Below are 16,637 nucleotides of genomic sequence, written 5' to 3'. Positions count from 1 at the left end.
CTCTGTGTCTCAGGAATAAATAAATAAAATAAAAATCTATGGAAACAACTCGATTGTCAGAGTAGATTGAGCTTTAAAAAAAAAAGTGTAGGGAGAGCACTTGTCCTGGGCGAGCGGACGCCCTGCACTGACTGTATTTTTTTCAATTCAGTATCAACAGCTGCTCTCAACTACTCTTTGCTCCCCAACTCCTGAAAGAGCATCCGAGACCCAGGAAAACACGGTGCTATGTCCTGGATCTGGTGGAAGGTCAAACTGGGTAGGAGAGGCCATGATCATTTCTTTTGGCTCAGCTGCTTATCCAAAACCTTGGATATATTTAAAAATGAAAAAGAATAAAAAAAACTGGGTTAGAAAGAAGAGTTAATGTTCCTTAAATATAAAAATCAAATCATACTGTGACATGTACCGTCAGGAACCACTTAAATGGTCTTGTATGCTCTTTCCTTCAAGGGCAAACATTTTTAGTATTTAGGAAGCAGTGCTCACAGGGGTAATGTGGGTTCTGTTTTGAAAATTATACATGACTTTATTATCCTAAGAGACAACTGTGTATGATAGTTTGTCAGGGAAAGGCAGACTGAAAGCATCAATTCAATTCAGCACACCTACTGTGTGTCAGGCACTGTGACCAGATAGATCAGGATAAAAAAACTGAACAGTATGAAAGGTTACTGAAATCACTTTATTTATGTTTAAAGATTTTATTTATTTATTCATGAGAGGCAGAGACACAGGCAGAGGGAGAAGCAGGTTCCCTGCAGGGAGCCCGATGTGGGACTCGATCCCGGGACCCCAGGATCATGCCCTGGGGTGAGGGCAGACACTGAACCACTGAGCCACCCAGGCGTCCCTTGAAATCACTTTAAAAACAATTGATGCGGGATCCCTGGGTGGCGCAGCGGTTTGGCGCCTGCCTTTGGCCCAGGGCGCGATCCTGGAGACCCAGGATTGAATCCCACGTCAGGCTCCCGGTGCATGGAGCCTGCTTCTCCCTCGGCCTGTGTCTCTGCCTCTCTCTCTCTGTGTGTGTGACTATCATAAATAAATTTAAAAAAAAAAAACAAAAAAAAAAACAATTGATGCAGAACACCTGGGTGGCTCAGTCGATTGAGCGTCTGCCTTGGGCTCACGTCATGATCCCAGAGTCCTGGGATTGAGTCCTGCATCGGGCTCCCTGCTCAGGGGGGAGCTTGCTTCTCCCTCTCCTCCCTTCCCTTACTATCTCTGTCTCTCTCTGTCAAATAAGTAAATAAAATCCTTAAAAAAAAAAAAGTGATGCCATAATAACTTTTTTTTTTTTTAACTTTCAAACCAAATTTTGAGAGTCATTCCTTTGAAAAACAGGCATAATATTTTCCACTTCCTTGCTTAATCACGCCCCAGGACTCATGTTCTGTGGCTTCCCTGTGAAATTTTCCTAACACTGCCTACCCTATTCCATCTTCAAGAAGGCAGTGGGGGTAGAACTGGGAATGTGTGTGTGGGAATGTGTGTGTGTGCACGTGTGTGTACTGGGGATCTGCTTTTCCTTTTGTGCTCCATAGAAACACTCATATTATACTTTCCGTTTTGTGTCCTAATTGGTGGAGTTTGGTCTCACCCATAAAACAAAACCCTTGTCATGTACTGTGTCTCAATGTACCTCTGTTTTCCCAAGGCAGGAACAATGCCCAGCACTGCTCCTAAATGTTTACTGAATGAACGACTGCGAGCTTCTTTGGACTGCGAGCTTTATCTCAGAGTCCAGTTTGGTAGTTAAAATATTCCCCATAGTAAGTGTCAAAAATTTCAAAACTTACAATGTGTGCATATATAAATATACCTCAGGATATTAAGTTTGTTAAGGTATAGTTTACAGAGAGTGAAACTGTCCCTGAATTTTGACAAATGGACACAACGGAGTGAGGGGAGGTGGTTCTTAAATACTTGCTTGGGTCCTGTCCCTCCAGGGCCTCTGCCTGTGAGGCCAGGGTTTTTAATAACTCCTCTGGTGATTCAGAGAAGAATCCTTGGAGTGGATGGTCCTCTGCCACTGTATTCTGGATTTCCTCTCCTTTCCTCAGCCCCCCATCCATCACTCTCAGTTAACTATTAATACTGAAGATGAAACCGAAACATTTCTACTCGGTACCCCACTGGAAGTAAAACACTTGGCTGGAGTCAAGTATGATTTCTGGTTGTTTAGAAGAAACAGAGCTAGTAAATGATATTTTTGAAATGAACATGAGATAGCCACTCAAAGACATGAAAATGGCTTTGAATCAGAGTGAATAAAAGGGCTGTGATTGGGGCACCTGGGTGGCTCAGTCGGTTAAGCGTCTGCCTTTGACCTGGGTCATGATCCCAGGTCCAGGGATCCACCCTGCATCAGGCTCACTGCTCATTGGGGAGCCTGCTTCTCCCTCTGCCTCTGCCTGCTGCTCGACCTACTAGTGCACACTCTCTCTGTGTCAAATAAATGAATAAAAATCCTTAAAAAAAAGGGGGGGGAGGTGCTGTGATTTAAATGGAGACTGAGGATTAATGTAGGGAAGGGGTGGGGTGAGAGAAGAAAATTGTTCTTACAAAACACATTAGTTTGATTCCAAATGCAACGTGACACCTAAAGATTCAGGGGCTCTGTGATTAAGAGAGATCGACACAAGGTCAAAACCTAAGGAATACACTATTGAAGGAAAATAGGGGAAATTCATTTCTCTGGTTTTATGGTGTCATCCTTCAATGACTGGAAGAGACATGGGATAAAGGGGACAAAAGATATTATCTTCTCTATCCTTTACTTAGTTGAGACTGTTGGACTATGTGGAGTCTGGCCTCTAATTAATAATATGGGGCAATCTTTACCCTATTCAGATTTCTATTTTTACAAATCAACATTTCTGTTTGGGTGAAATCCATCATACCCAAGTCCAGAGGCCTATCACCCTTCTTCTGTCATCGGCCCCCCGCCCCACGATTGTATTATGATCCAAATACTTCCAGTGATAGGGTCAATGGCCAGGAGACTTGACATTTAGTGGAAATGGAATCTGACCTTTACTAATGTTTCATTGTGAATAATCTTGGTTTCATTGTGAATAATGCTCAAAATGGGGCTGATGTATTGACTAGTGTTTGACTAGCCAAAAAAAAAAAAAAAAAAAAAAAGAAGAAGAGGAAGAGGAAGAAGAAGAAACCATCATGAATCAAAACGGAGGTATATAAACTTGGTGTAAAAACAGCCAAAAAAAATGCACAAAAATGTACAACGCCTACTTGTTCTGCTGAGGTCCTGGGAGACTACAAGCCTGCGTGTATTTTAATAGTCCATTAATTAAAATGGGTCTTTCAGAAAGGGTGAATTTAACGACAACGACAACAAATCACCCTGGTTTTGCAAAATGCCATCAAGTTACCCCCTCAGAGAAAAGGAAATCATGGAAACTGCCGTGGACACGTTTGGAAGCATGCTTCCCACTATCATTTACAAGGCAGGGTACGTTGGTCTCGCCAGCTGCCAGGACGGGTGGGAAACTGCTGAGCCAGCCGTTATGGCCAAACCAAGCGGCTCCCTGTAATTAGAGTTAGCTGGGGGAAAAAGTGGCACACAGAGGATAGAAATATGTGGCCTCAGACGGGGTGGGGGAGGACAAGACAGCTGATTAAGTTTCTCTCAAGAGATTCAGTGAAAGGATCTCCCTGGGAGTGGCCCCCACTAATAGCTGCGAGCCCCGTGGAGCGCCTGAAAGGTGGCTTGTCCAAACGGAGATGTGCTCTTACGAGTCGAACACACACGGAGATTTCTAGGACTTAGCACACAACTATTTCCATGATTTTTAATACTGGTTGCATGATGATAGGATAGTTTAGATACATCTCAGGTCAAAGTATATTATTAAGATTGATTCCACATATTTCTTTTTACTTTCATTTCACATGGCTACTAGAAATTTTTTTTTTTTTTTTTTTTGGCTACTAGAAAATTTTAAGGCATACATGCTCTTTGCCTTCTCTCTCTATTGGACAGCAGGGATTGAGACCTTCGCTTCTTCACTTGGTAACTGTTTCTGGCGAAGGGAGGTTGGGCTGTGGAGGGTTAGCAACGGAAGAAACGTCTTGTGTTTCTGTGGGATGAGCGTCATGCCGGGGGTGAAGCATCGTGGCTGGTACTTGCTGACTGAAAACTTTAGCTTCAGGAGACGTGACGAGGGGGCACAAGAGACTCTCAAGCTTAATTAGGTCTGACCCGGGCCCGACTCAATCTGCCTCTGCCTCAGGTTGTTAATCTGGAAAATGGGAGGGCAGGACTAAATTCCTGTGGCATGAAGTGAAACCAGAGGAGGCCTCTACCTGCGATCAGTTCCCCATCACTCCAAAATTGGTTCCCCATCACTCCAAGCTTGAGGATGATTTCTGCTACAAATGATTAGAGTTGGGGCACCTGGGTGGCTCAGTCGGTTAAGCGTCTGCCTTTGGCTCACATCATGATCCCAAGGTCCTGGGATCGAGTTCTACACTGGGCCCCTTGCTCAGCACAGAGTCTGCTTTTCCCTCTACCTTTGCCCCTCTCCCCTGCTCATGTGCTCGTGCTCTCTCTCAAATAAGAAATACAATCTTAAAAAAAAAAAAAAGGAAGATTAGCGTTAATGTAATCAGCCCTTACACTGTGACTACTGAGGCCCAGGCTGAGGAGCACAGCTATTCATCTGTGTCAGCTCTGCTTCCGTTCCCCTCATGGGAACAAGTGCACAGTTTCTTCTGTGACTCGTTACTGTAGTTAAAGACACACAAAGAACAGGAGTGCGAGGCGTTTGGTAAAACATACACACTTCGCCTCCCTGGTAAGGACTGAGAGAACAATTTTAATGTTTTCTTGTAAAAGATTTTATTTATTTATCTGAGAAAGAGCGAGAGAGAGCGAGAAAAAGCAGACTGAGGCAGGAAAGGGCAGAGGCAGAGGGAGAAGCAGACTCCCCACTGAGCAGGGAGCCCGAGGTGAGACTCGATCCCAGCTCCCCAAGATCATGACCTGAGCCGAAGGCAGATGTTTAACTAACTGAGCTGCCCAGCCGCACCTCAGAGAACAATTTCAAACAGAAAAATCATGCAGATGAGATTCAGAGGGAAATGTATTTGCTTTCATTCAAAGCCACAGATGAAAAGTCTGCTACTGTGCTATTAACCTACTAAGTAAGAAATCCAAGGTTTTCTAAGAATACTTCAGTGGGGATCCCTGGGTGGCGCAGCGGTTTGGCGCCTGCCTTTGGCCCAGGGCGCGATCCTGGAGACCCGGGATCGAATCCCACGTCGGGCTCCCGGTGCATGGAGCCTGCTTCTCCCTCTGCCTGTGTCTCTGCCTCTCTCTCTCTCTCTGTGACTATCATGAATAAATAAATAAAATCTTTAAAAAAAAAACAAAAAAACAAACAAACAAAAAAAACAAAAAAAAAAACAAGAATACTTCAGTTATAGAATACGTCTATAAAACCCCACGTTCCCCCTCTTCAAAAACCAAACGCCCCTCAAATCAAATTTCAAGACCATGAATTTCTGTTTGAAAGAGTATGTTAAAAACAGGCACAGAATTCCACTTCTAAACAAAGCCTTGGCTGACCTGAGGGGCCTCAGCCGGCTGCAGTGCAGGTGCTGAAAACTAGCGATTCTGCTGTCGAGTGTCAGAATATATAAATCAGCTACCAGCATGAAAAACTTGGGATGGTTACAATATGGATGGAGATTTCGGAGAGTTCTGGGCCCAGTAGCACATGCATCTTTTAGGCGTGTGTGGCTTGCTTCTGCAGCGGCACAGCAACACCCTCCCCGGCTTATGCCTTGTTTTACAGACCGACCCAGTCAGGAAGGCATTTGTCTAAGGCAAGAACTGCAGGTGTGAGACACGGACAGGGTAGGGGATCAGAGGGAACAGAGCAAAGTGGAAAACCCCTGGCTCTGAGCCTGATCACTCTGGCTTGATCTCGGCGCCAACAGAGGAGCTGGGTGACCCTGAGCAAGTCCCTTTCCTTGCTAGTCTGAGCTGCTGTGGGGAAAGAAGGGAAAGAAGCTCTACAGTTAAGGAGCCCAGGTGGTACGCTGGCAGGTAGTGAATAACTTTGTTAGAGTTATTCCTTCTTATCCTAGAGACTAGAAAGAAATGTGGTTAGCATAATCTATTATCACAGCAAAATCTAGCTGACCACCTGGGAAGTGTCTAATTTGTCACTGTAAAAAATATGAAGGCCTAGGTCATTCACTATCAAGAACCGAGGCAGAGAAAGCAAAGGGGAAAAAATGTCAGACACCATCCCAACATAGTAGCGGATCCAGGTGAGGATTATCCATTGATACTCAAGGACGCAAGGCAGGTGGGTGACAGGATGTCCATAAAGGATCCATGAACCAGCCCACAGATGCCTTTACTGACTCAAAGTGTATCTGGACAAGGGTGAGGTCTGGTTAGCACACCCTGCTTAAGAGGTCAAACTAGGCTCTGTGGATGGTGGGACAATGTGACATCAATGGCCTCCTGCCGTGATGTAGCATCAAGCATGCATTATCACCTGTGGAGTATTCTTGCCGCAGAAGATGTTTACCCTGCATCGAATACCAAGCCTCGAGAGCTAACAATTTTCAGCAAGGAAGAAGGAGCAAGCTGAACGACACTATGCAGAAACAGGCACGGCCAGAGTGCAGGATGCTCTGTACCACCTGCAGCCTGGCCAACAGGGAGCTGTCTGAATGTGGAATGCATGTTAGATGATGTCATGAAATTACTGTAAAGATCTTAGGTATAATATCGTGGTTGTGCAGAGGAACCCATAGGAGATACACAATGAAATGTGTAGAGGTCAAGTGCCAAGATGTTTTTAACTTTCAAATGGTGTAGCAAAAATTTATGTAAGGTATGCCATATGTGTTATATATAATACATATAGATATATATGTGTATAAATAATTGGAAAAAGGAATAAAGAAAGCAAATATGGCAAATTCAGAACAATTGACGAATCTTACAGGTAAAGGGCACATAGGTGTTGGTTTTGCCATCCTCTCAAACTAGTGGCTTTGTTCAGAATAAAAAGTTGAGAAGGAAACTGGGAGAGAGAAAGAAAAAAAAATGAGAGGGGAAAAAAATCACATAATATCACTCTCTCCTCTTTTTATAATCCTGATATATTTATATTCAGGTCAGCTTCACTGTGTGCCTTTTCATTCAGTATGGTGATATTTTTACCACTTTAATAAATTTCATGTGTGCTCATTCAAGCTGATGTAGCCACTGTTTTGGCTGCTTTGTTGGCAGACATCAAAACCAAACTTTAAATAAAGCTCCCATAGTAGGCCCTAGAAGTGTACCAGGTAGGTAGGAAGCCAGAGATACCATATCAAAAAACTCCTGAAATTGACACCTAATTCCCTATCTGGATGGTTTTTAAGCCAATAAGACTGGATCAAAGGCTCTAGGTGGAGAGCATCCTCTTGGGCTTTAATCTTTCTGGCTGGGCCGGGCATTAAAAGAAAAAAAAAAAAAGACAGGTACAGGGTGCTGGTCAAGCAGGGCTACTGAGGTTTCAGAAAGGCTGCTTGCACATAGAGCATGCTGTGCCCGCGTTCTGGTGCAGAGTAGCAAAGGCTCAACCCAAAGAACAATCACTCAGAATTCAATTTTTAATGCAGTGAGAACTCCCAGTGAAGCAGGAATTAATTCTGTGATGCCTTTAACACGGACAGGGCCGTAAAGGGCCTGGATTCAGGGCAGCCCCAGTGGCAAAGCCGTTTAGCGCTGCCTGCAGCCCAGGGTGTGATCCTGGAGACCCGGGATCGAGTGAGTCCCACCTACCGTCGGGCTCCCATCGGGCTCCCTGCATGGAACCCGCTTCTCTGTGTGTGTGTGTGTGTGTCTCTATGAATAAATAAAAAAGGGGGGGGCCTGGATTCAGAGAGCATAGATACACACCTGGCTCTACTGCCCGCGTCGGATGTACAGCTGCAGAGCAGGGTTTCTTAGTTGGGGTGCAACTCTTCACTGGGCAGGGCTGTCTCAGACACCATAAGACATTTACCAACCCTACCCGACTCTCCACACCCCCACATGCCAACACTGCCTCCCGACTTTGAGAAGAGGACAACGAACACCCCCACAACTCCCAAGGGCCTCCTGCCTAAGACATAGGCTACATTCCTGGAGTCACTGATTTTATCAGGGGTTAATACCTGTTCCACCACCTAAGCGGCGATTTGGGAGGAGCAAAAATGCTGCAGCTCCTTCTACCCTTGCATCAGCTATACAAATGATATCATAATACCCGTTTGCACGGGCAGCCTTTCCAGTTAGAGGCAGGGCTATAGACTTGGTCCAAATACCTGGAATCCCAGGTGGGATCTATTACCCGGTGTTAGCTGTCCAGCCACGTACTAGAGTATGCAACAGCCAACTCAGTCTGAAAACGCTTCCCCTCCGTAAATGGGAAATAAGCACTACTGCAGACAAAACCCAAGCTGCAGTGTAGATTTTTGCGTGAGGGCTGACGGCAGAGACACGGGAGCATACGAGATGGACGCCGGTCTCAAAGCAGCTTCAAAGAATCTGGCTTAGGATGGCACTCAGTCTAATCTGGAATGAGAAGGACACTCCTCTTGGTGAGCAAGGAGCAACTTCAAGGATCAAGAGAACAGGGTAGCAGAACATGGTGCTCTATCGGCCCACGCACAGCGGAGCAAGGAGCAACATGCGCAGCCTCGACCTTCAAAATAGCAGATCTGTTCTTTGCATTCTTCAGCCTTGCTCAGGGAAGGGAGTCTTAGAGGCTGGGCAGGGCGGCCTGTGAGTGTGCACAGCAGCCACCTGGAGCGTGACGTGAAGAACACACCTGCTACAAGGGTTCAGATTCCATCCACCTCGACTGGGCCCAGGGACCTGCACCCTTAAGCAATCTCTCTGGGTGATTCAGATGCAGGCCGCAGACAGCCCTGGGAGAACAGGGGCCACCTCTCCAGAGACTTCTACAGTTAGCAGGCTTTGCCTTCAATCTCCCTCCTGGGGCCTTCTCGCTCTCATTTTACTCCCTTCGAGACTTAGAATTTAGGCAAAAGTGCTTCTGTGCCCTCAGGTATGGTTGGTTCTTTTTGATTAAAAAAAAAAATCATTCTTACTCTACCTCTGTTCCTCCTCCCTGCCCACCTGCCACACACACTGCGTAGATGAAAAGCTGGTTTTATTGTGTTGATCTGATTTCTCCTTTTATCCTTCGCTTTCAAAGGAGGACGAGGAAACGCTGACTGGACAGAAAGTTCCAACCCTTCCTCTGAAGGAGCCCAAAGGCCTCAGGTACTAAGAGGGAAGTGAAGGAGGCCGCCAGAGGCGAGAGTCTTGAAGAGCTACGTGCAGGTGGATACCCATGCTCGAGGGCCTTCGCTGCGGTAAAAGGGCACTGAGGCGGCCCACGAGAGTTACCCGGGCGTTGGAGAGGCAGTGCCGGCAGGGAAGGAGCTATACATGTGTAGCTTCCTATAGTTCCTTACATCAGGATATTCAGCATTCTTGCTGTCTCACCCGACGCTGCTTACTATTCAGCTTTGGTGCACTCCTCCACATTCTATTCATCTTAAAAACAGCAGGCTGATAATGTAAAGTCTCTAAATCTCTGGACTTGGCCATCTGAAATGAGATCTTTTACCCTTTTCTTCTCCAACTTTCCAGAACACATTTTCACAGCAGCCTTGCGAAGGGACAGATTATCAGAACCAGAAACATGGAGGGTAGCAAAGTCGAAGGAATATTACACCAAAGGCTTTGGTAAGAGAATATTTATGTTCACGAGCACAAGCCACACCCTTTCTGGGAAGATATTACTAGCCCTGAAGCTGGGTTAGTGGATCCCAAAATATACCTCACAAAAAAGCACAGTTACCCTCCTAAAACAAGCCCTATAATTAAAGTCTTTTTCAAGTGGCTTGTGCTATATCACAACTTGACATATGTTGCTTTACTCTCCCAGCTTCAGCAAGTGTAGCCATCTTGGGCTACAAAAGCTCTCAACAACTTACATTTAAACCAGACTGTGGTGTCACTAGGAAACTGATGCAGATAAACAGCCCCGTGGACCAAAATACCCAATCTCAGTCGTCGGTAATGAGATCTCTCTCCTCCCTAAGCACATTTTCATCACAGCAGAATCGCTGCCCTTGCTTCAAAAGGAAGGACTGGCCCCAGATTGAAATACCATTTCATCTCAGAGACCATCTAAAGGCAGCCTCTTCTGAAGAAACTGGGGCTGAAATCAAAACAGGAGACAACCTCCTTTGTGTGAATGCGGGGATCGTGTTGTGTGAGTCTCGCTTCTAAGTCAACAGTCATCAGCCTAAGCCTTCAGATGCCCATCTGTCTGCCTGAATCCATGGAAGTCGGTTCTTGCTCGGAGTTACGGGTAGTGTAAGAGACAGTCCCTTACGAGGTCTGTGACCAAACTTCTTGATGTTTTCTAGTTCTATATTTACAGATATTTAAATGTCAAAGTATTTAAAATTTTAAACCTTCAAAGTAATAGCACTTTGAACATTAATTTTTTTTTTATTACTTCCATATCAGGTTTCTCGGTCTCAGCATTTTCAACACCTCGGGCCTGATCACTGGGTGTGGCGGATGCTGTCCTGTGCACCGTAAGATAGTTATAGCAGCATCCGAGGCCTCCACCCACTAGGCCAGGAGCACACATTCTCCCACCACCCAGGTGTGACAACCAAAATACCATGCCTCCTCCTTTGGGAGAAACAAAATTAACTCAGGTTGAGAACCACCACTCTCTTTATATTTATGTATTCATACATCTCCCCATGGCATGGCTAGGGGGTAAAAAAAAAAAAAAAAAAACTAGATTTTTCAAGGCACTCAAGTTTTTTTTAAGAATTTCAAACTTCGTATGACTCATAATGAAGAGTCAGGATGTGATACGGTGCTACCTTGAAAGATTTATACACAGCACTACTGCTGTTTTAAACAAAGGGGGGCGAGACCTGGCCTCATTTCGGTCAAGACGCTTAAGAGGATGGATCTGTCATCACCCTATCTCTTGGGTGGCTATCCTCCCTACCTTTCCCTCCCGCCCCATTCATAGACGACTACTGTGTGTGTGTGTGTGTGTGTGTGTTTTGTTTTTGTTTTAGAAATCTTTCACGATCCATTACCAGGCACTTGGTACTGATTGCAAAGGAAGAAGATTAGGGTTGGAATCTATTGACATGGTCTACAGAAGCAACAGCCCCGGGTACTGCTCGAGGGCTGGATCACCTCAGGGGCAGAGTTTCTAATGCTGGAGAGGCAGGCTGGGGGAGGGCGAGGGATGTAACATCAGGAGGGAAACAGTACATGGATGGAACATGGTTAAATTCCACCCAGAGGAGAAAAGCCGAATAACGATGAGGGAGAGGGTCTTCAAATACCCAAAGGGCTGCTGTGTGAGAGACTGCGGAGATGTGTTTCTGTTTGCTTATAAAGTGACTACAAGCATAGATGGCTCAAGAGATATTTATCAGAGGCCTTCTGCATGCCAGGCACCGCCCAGTCACTGAGACCAGAGGAAGGAAGAAGACCAAGTTCACGCCTCATGAAGCACCTACCCTTCAGTGGAAGGACTAGATTGCTTTCCTTCCCTCTCTCCTTCCCTCCTCCCTTCCCTCTTCTTTTTAACAATTTGAGCTACATGTCTATGTATTTGTCTGCTTGGGGGTTTGTTTGTTCCATTTTAAAGCTAAGGTTTAATTATGGAAAATTCACCCTTTCATTGTAGAGTTCCATGAATTTGCATGAAACATACACCCATATAAACACTGCCACAAATAATTTCATCACCCCCTAAACTTTCCCTGTGCCCCTTAATTATTTAATTGGAGCAAGCTGCTCTGCACAGTAGCAAGCTCCTCACCTCTGAGAGAATTTGGACTCCCCTCGGTCATGGGTTCTGTAGAAGAGACTTTGTTGGGGCTAGTGGGGCCAGACAATCCCTGAGGTTGTGTCCGTCTCTTTGAGTCCATGAAACTGGAAGGGGCCACCTGGGGCCACCGATCTTAAACACCAGCCCACCTGCAGTGACACGGTTGATTCCCTCCAACCACAGATATAAGCCCTACCACAAAGTCAAATTCTTTTAGTCAAAGCTTAAAAATTTCAGTTCAATAACTGGATCTCTGGGAAGGGTACATAATAAGCATAGATTTTTTTAAAAATCCAAAGAAAGGTTTGGAAATGAAAGCCTAAATATGGCAACTGAGCCCAAACCAGGGGTGCCAGCTACTCCTCGACTCTTTTTCCCCTTTTCATTATTTTGGTTCAAAGTAACATTAACTTCAAAACCAGACAAAACTCTAACAAAGATGACTGCACTTAGCTGTAAAGGTGGCAGGGAAGGGAACTTAAATTAGCCACGCTTGTCTAAGAATGGGTGGACAGCAGTGGAGAAGATGACAAATGTCTTGGGGTTGCCGCAGAGTGGATTCTGGAGGATGGGCTGTGGTGACCAGCTGGGACATCCCTTGTGACAGCACATGTGGTGTGACCAACCCACCCTTGGTGGCCCTCCTGCTGGGAGATATGTACACCTTTTGGTAGTTTGACTTCAGTGGTAAATGTCCAATTTCCAAATAAGATTGTCCTGTTATCAAAAATAACTGCTTTATTGAGCACCTACCATGCCCCAGTACCACTTAGCTCATTTTATTCTCATAACAACCATATGAGGTAGGTAACATTATAAGCCTCATTTTACAGATGAGGAAACTGAGGCTCAGAGAGTGTATGTAACAATCAGTTAGTGGAGAACTAAATTTTAAGCCAGGTCACCTGACCCTGAAGACTTTTATTACTGCTAGCAAAGTATTCTGGGTGGTTACTGAACTTAATGTGCTTGGTCTCTTGGGCCACTGTCATCATGCTGGGACTGGCTCCCACACGATGGGATTCTTGATTTCCTTCAATTTTCCATTCCCCAAACAGCGAACTGCCCATTTTTCATTTCAACAGAGAAGCCATAAGGATTTCTCTGCTGTGGAGAATTTTTATTGTTGTTTTTCTACTGTTCTGCACTTTATTACTCTTATATTCCATGGGTTACCTGGACCATAAGCTAAACTGTCAAGGGTATTCTTCACCCCGCATCCAGAAGCTTCCCTAAATCTAGACTTCTTACTAAATCTTAGAAAACTCCATATTTCTTAATAACATCAGCAATAACAGGAAAAAAAATGTCATACTGTCAACAAGTAGTGATTGAATGTCACATCTAATTATAAAGTCCCATTCTGTCCAAGTTGAGTGCAGATTTAAAAGATGCACAAAACGAGGCAATGGCTTCTCTTTGGGACACCATTTTACCACAAAAGGTATCAGAAGTAAAAGCAGCAACACTTACCAAAATTTCCCCCAAGTATCACAAACTCTATACACACCACATGTCTTCTAATACAGCTGCTGGACCAGTCCTGAAAGACAAACCACAACAAAAGGAAAAATGCATCTCTACACAGAATTAATTACTCTTCTGGAAAGCACACAGTTGTCCTTCTTTGGGGGCACTCGTCAACGTACCAAACACTTACTGCTGGATGCATCTTGTTTTTCAAAGGAAGGTGAAACCAATTTACAAATTAACTCGGCACTCATAATAACAAACGAATAAAAATCTGGACAATGAAATAAGCCAGAAACTATTGCTCACACTATACCTGAATTTTCAGCCCTTTAAAATAATGGAAGACAAAACAATGCAAGAAGATCTAAAATTGAACTCATGGAAAGTCTTCCCCCCAGGCCAATTCTCTTCCCTATTTCCTTCAATAACACACTCTCTTTGCAACTGCTGGCCGTGAGACACTCACCGTTCATTTCTAGACTTCGTTTTCTTATCTGTAAAATAGGGATTATTGAACTGACCTCCCAGGGTGGTTATGGAGATTAAATGTGATAAATATAATGACATATAAATGTCACAGCAAGGCTTAAAACAGCACCTGACATGCAGTAAACACTTAGGGCATGCAAGGAGCTATTATCTGTCTCCTAATCACCCGGGCCTGGAAACAAACACGGCCTTCCTCACCTCCTGGGTAAAGCCAGGTCCCAGCCTGCCCTTCTAGTCCTGCGGGCGTGCTGGAACTCATCGCCTTCTCTCTATCTTATCATTACACCGCCTGGCATTGCTCCTGGCAGGAACCGGTTCCCTGGCCCCCGGTTTCTTCCCTTCCAATCCTACTCTCGTGGCTCTGCAAGGCATCCTTCCCAAACACAACTTAAGAGGCCTTGCAGAAACACCTTCCATGGCTTCCCATGACCTACAAATTTATCTGTGAAATTACATTAGCCTGGGACTCCAGCTCCCCTCTGCTCTATCTCCACATCTTTCCACCGGAAGCCGTAGCATCCAGTCACCTATCCTGGCCCGCGTCCATGGGCCTGCCAGGTCCTCCCGAAAGTCTCTGTCTCATAACTGCTGGTAGGAGGCCAAGCCATCGTCTGGGCCATTTTTCTTTACCCTTTCTGTGCCGTAGGCTGTCTAGAGACACGTTTCTCAGAATAATGTTTTTAAATGCTTGAAATTAATACGTGAACAGGATTCCAAAGAAGTATGTTGATATACAGTTATCAAAATATATGACAAAACTATGTTTCTTTCCATATTTAAATAAGTTCCAGCAGAAGTCTAATAATTACTGTAATTTGAAGTCCTGTTGGACATAAATGATATTTTAGGAAGTCTCTATAACCATAATGTAATATGAAAATACCTGTAATTTCTATTGGTGACAAAGAACTAATGCAATGCTGCTTTTGTAATAGAAGGAAATGTTAGATTTTGGTTAAGGGTTAGTGAAAACAATTCCCCCCCATCTAAGTTCACAGAGCCCTGAATTCCGTTCCCGGACCCCAGGTCATGAGCCCCCGCTTTTAGGCCTGGCTCAACTTTCTTCTTCTTGAGCCCTTTCTACCTTGATTTTCCCAATGGCTATGATCTTACCCCTTTTTTTGTCCTTTCAAAAACTATGTTTTATTCGATACAGATACTTGAAATACACTTACTGTATCCTACCTTTTAAGCTATAAGGGAACATACTCTTTTTTTTCCCCCTCCCTTGGCTAATAATGCTTGCTTCACTGCACATCCAGGTGGGAAAGCATGCGGCCGGCACTGTTTGAATCAATCAGCAAGTCCAAGGGCTTTCTCGCCTGCCCCATACAGGTCAGCTACTATGACTTTTATTTCATGTCTCTTTGGCAGGCTGTGAGGTCCTACACCTAAACACTTCATATTTAGAGTATCAATTACTGAAGTTAGGTAACAAAATGTTCTCTTCTTTTACTTCTCTTTAGAGAGTGGATGCTCAGTCAGTGCTGCTGACAGATCTCCTGGGAAGGGACCAGCGGTTCCACTATCCCGTCACACAAGCACAGTCCCTGCCTTTACAGAGTACCGAGTGCAGAGTACCTGGGAATCTCTCAACCTGCAGGGCTTTTGCAAAGACGAGAAATCTCCGGTGATTTCCTAAGTATGTGCACCTTGGTGACCTATGCAGGCAAGGCCAGTTAAGAGTTGCTCCGGCTTCTCCCATAGGTCTCACATATGTGAGCCGGGGGTTCCGGGAGATGGAGTGATAAAATGTCATCTTCCTTCCCCAGTGATGCTTGTCCTTGCATATGAGGTCAGAGATAACACCACCACCAAAAAGAGACTGTCTCAGGAGGGCCTACTCAACACCTGGCTGTGTAGTTCACTCTGAGCCCCACTGGGTCTATGATAGATCTGCTTCAGGATAGACACCAGTCCTTTGGTCTTATCAGCTTTCTCCCTAAACAGCTGCAGCTCAGGATTCCTGTGTATCTTTGTTAAGAAAAATTTAAAAATCATAGATGCGACTCTTGATCTCAGGGTCATGGGTTTGAGCCCCACTCTGGTGTAGAGATCTCTTAAAAAAGTGAACTTAAAAAAAAATACCAAAACAGTTTTTTCTTTTCAAATGATGAGAGTATAATTTTCTCCACTGAAAATCACTCATAAAGGCATTGTGATTATTTGCTTTCGCATGAATTCAACCACTGACAGTATTTTTTATGCTCAACATCAGATCAAGGGACCCTTAGGACAGTGAAGGTATAGTCTCTCCCTGAGGACTAAGATGACATATTCACGCAGCTCAAAGGCTGGGCCTGGCACACTCTTTTTAAACTTAAGGACATTTACATCTATTTCATTTGAATTTGCACTTTTTGAGACACACTAGATATATGGTATTAAAAAAAAAGAACTGTGTGATAGTGAGTGTTTAATCTTTCGTTTCAAGAATTATGACATATGGGGTGCCTGGGTGGCTCAGTCAATTAAGCATCTGCCTTCGGCTCAGGTCATGATCTTGGGGTCCTGAGATGGAGCCCCGCTCAGGCTCCGCACTCAGCAAGGAGTCTGCTTCTCTCCCTCTCTCCCAACTCCCCCACTAATACTCTCTCTAATAAATAATCTTCAAAAAATTATGACATATACGTCTTCATAAATAGTAAATAATTATAGGCATTCCCATATAATACGTTGCCCTGCATGTACTTTTTGCTTCTAATACATACCATAGACCCTAAGCAACTCCTGGTTTAAAGGTTAACATTCTCATTACCCCTGGAA

The 16,637-nt window shown here is 44.6% G+C and overlaps 1 protein-coding gene across 3 annotated transcripts in view; it reads right to left on the bottom strand.

Annotated features, from left to right (window-relative positions):
- The window catches only part of FYN (FYN proto-oncogene, Src family tyrosine kinase), a 211,013-nt gene that overhangs the window by 104,054 nt on the left and 90,322 nt on the right, over positions 1-16,637 (bottom strand). For all 3 annotated transcript variants that reach the window (XM_072831723.1, XM_072831720.1, XM_072831721.1), the window contains one exon: positions 13,383-13,452. The gene's annotated coding sequence lies outside the window, so the exon portion shown is untranslated. The remainder of the gene's footprint in view (positions 1-13,382; positions 13,453-16,637) is intronic.

This window comes from Canis lupus, chromosome 7 (assembly GCF_048164855.1).
Source record: "Canis lupus baileyi chromosome 7, mCanLup2.hap1, whole genome shotgun sequence".
NCBI classification, from domain to species: Eukaryota; Metazoa; Chordata; class Mammalia; order Carnivora; family Canidae; genus Canis; species Canis lupus.
Note: the sequence above shows the minus strand (reverse complement) of the source record. Positions and strands in the feature narration are given on the sequence as shown.